The 2500-nt window shown below is 54.8% G+C and overlaps 1 protein-coding gene across 3 annotated transcripts in view; it reads left to right on the forward strand.

Moving 5' to 3' along the window:
• The window catches only part of LOC122247731 (zinc finger protein datilografo), a 590387-nt gene that overhangs the window by 32914 nt on the left and 554973 nt on the right, over positions 1-2500 (forward strand). The window contains exon 1 of one of the 3 annotated variants that reach the window (XM_086545956.1): positions 2081-2500. This exon is cut by the window's right edge and continues 653 nt beyond it. The exons of 1 other annotated variant lie outside the window; for it this stretch is intronic. The gene's annotated coding sequence lies outside the window, so the exon portion shown is untranslated. Of the gene's footprint in view, positions 1-2080 lie in introns of those variants that run through there. One more of the 3 variants, XM_086545955.1, reaches the window with a different exon arrangement.

The raw sequence follows: 2500 nt of genomic DNA on the forward strand, positions 1-2500 counted from the left end.
CCGGGAATATATTACAGGGCGCTCTTGGCTGCCGTGGCCCGAGCTTGGTTGAGGCTCAGCGGAGAGCGAGGCCAGCGAGGGGTAAAGCCTCTCTCAATGCATCTCCCTCCTCGCGTTGTGTCTTGTGTGTGCTAGGACTCGCAAACAACGAGGTAATCGATATCAGAGAGGAATTAGATAAAAATTTTCGATAATGAACGTCGAGGGCCGTGATCAGATCGTCTTACGAGGCCATGTTTACACATAAGACGTCCCAAGGAGGTGTTTTTCTCCCTTCTCGTAATACCAAGGGGCTGACGTCTATCACCAGTTGGCATTGCCCGTGACTAGCGTCTTCAAAAATGCCCGAAGAATACTCTAGTGTTTCGCGAAGAATGCACAAGGAGCGTGGCCATGTTCTCGAGGCGGCGGTGGAAGGCCAGCCGCGTCTTCCCCTCGCCTCTCCTTGCGGGGAAGGGTTGGCAGCCCTGCTCGAAGCAACAGTTGCAGCGGGAGGTTGGGGGAGGCGAGGCTTGGGGGGGAGGCGGAGCTTGCGGGGGCGCGGCAGCTGGGAGGCGGGGGGCGGAGACTACGAGCGGGAGGGAAAAGGGGAGGGGCGGAGAAGGCGCGGGGGTTGCGGGGGAAAGAGAGCGGGGGGGAGAGGAGGTGGGGGTAGCGGGGAGGAGGAGCTGGCTGCCACGATGCGCGATGCTGTAAGAAAGATTACGGCGCTTTTTGACTTAGGAGAGTTTTAACTGCACTTTCGATGACTGTGAGGGAATATTATTATGGAACTGTGGGGTGCAATTTCTTGATGAGGGAAACTCTCGCAGTTTCTGAAGTTTGTTGCATTGAAAGTTAGTGTTGTATGAATTTCTTTGAATTGTGTTCGTATATGCTTTACATTCATTACTAATTCTAATTTCTCGGAGTGAAGTTTCTTTTCGAATTTCTTCGATTTTTAAAAGATTCCTGTCCTGTCATTAGCGTCATCATAGGGGCGCTTTCACATAGGCGTCGAACACAATCGAGGCTATCAGGTCACAAACCAGCAACCATATGTTAAACTGCGCAAGTCCGGGAGCACCTACGCCAGGCGAGTTTCATTCACAGGTAGAGAGATAGTACTTCACACCCCATGACGCTTCCATGCCGCCCGTACGCCCACACTCGCCGCTCCCGGGCCCACTGTCGCACGAAGGCCGTGACACATGGACCCCCGTCTCCCTCCGCGGCCTGCTTGCTCCGCGACTAACTTTCTCCCCGAGAGTCGTCTTGGGAGAATTCATGGAAGTTGGCCGGGATGAATCTGCTATGAATTGGCCATGCCGCGCGAGGGACGATTATGACAATGGTGTTGACTGTCACTGTCAGGACGCATACTTTTCCCTCGACCTCCGACTGTGGCTCTGAACGCCGTTGCGTGTTGTGTGTATGTGTGCACGTGTGTATGGTATGTGTTGTGTGTGCGTTCGTGAGTGTTCCCTGTAATGCACCTCAGCCTGACTTCACCCCTTGAGACTTCGTGGTGTACTTGGTTCTTTCCCAACTCATTACTTTCACACATCTCTATGACTCTGTCAATTACCCTTGCGATTAGGCCCACCATATTCATGCAGGTGTAAGCTTGCTTGGTCCTAGCAAGGCCTTCACGAAGGTGCAGTCGCCGTCGGTAGGTGGGCGGCAAGACGGCGGGGCAGGAACACGGCGGGCAGCAAGTAGAGAGTGACTGGGGCAGCGGGCGAACCCGGTAGGTGCTGCCCCACAACACAGCGGCGCCGGGCACGCACCCGGGCATAACACTTTTCACCTGCACTCGTTGTTTTCCACACGTTTACATCCACGGTGGGTCAGTGAGGTGGCCCGAGGCAATCCACTGCTAAGGTGATCCTTCTGAGATCCTTACGTTATACACAGCTGACTTGGCTCCAGCTGTCTAATCGTTTAGATGTGTGCATTTCACTGTGTGTGAGCGGAGAGGCGCCCTGACCGTGTCCTGGTGATCACTACCCACAATTAGGCAACAGTTTCTAGTAAAAATCACCAGTATTTATCACGGTGCGGCTCTCAAAAACGTCAGGGCACGAGGTATTTTTGCTGCAGGCGCCGTGTCTGCCGCACTGCTCGCGGTGCTTGTGTGATCTTTGTGTCGTGCTTGTGAACTTGTCGTGCCAAGATCGTGGATTCTGACCTCTCACAATATCCTGCTGAGGCCTTCGGGAGCGAGAACTTGGCGTGGCTGCTGCCCGGGCGTGGAGTTCAGGCGCTGGGAAGACGCTGGTTGTGAACTCCGGCGTGTGTAGTGAGCACGCAGTGACCCTCCGAGGACAGGTCTTGGCCACGCCTTTGGCTGAAACCTGGTTCCTCTTGTGGTCACCTCTGCCCCGAGCTTATCCCGGGGCCGAGACCTGCAGTCTTTAGACTTTCATGCCACCTGGTGTACATTGCCTGGCCACCGGCTCCCCCATACCATTGGTCCGGTCAATGCATCATTTTCCCTCCCTCGATTGACACCAACATA

This window comes from Penaeus japonicus, unplaced genomic scaffold, assembly GCF_977035675.1.
Source record: "Penaeus japonicus unplaced genomic scaffold, GWHDUDI00000001_assembly GWHDUDI00000017, whole genome shotgun sequence".
In the NCBI taxonomy this organism is placed as follows: domain Eukaryota; kingdom Metazoa; phylum Arthropoda; class Malacostraca; order Decapoda; family Penaeidae; genus Penaeus; species Penaeus japonicus.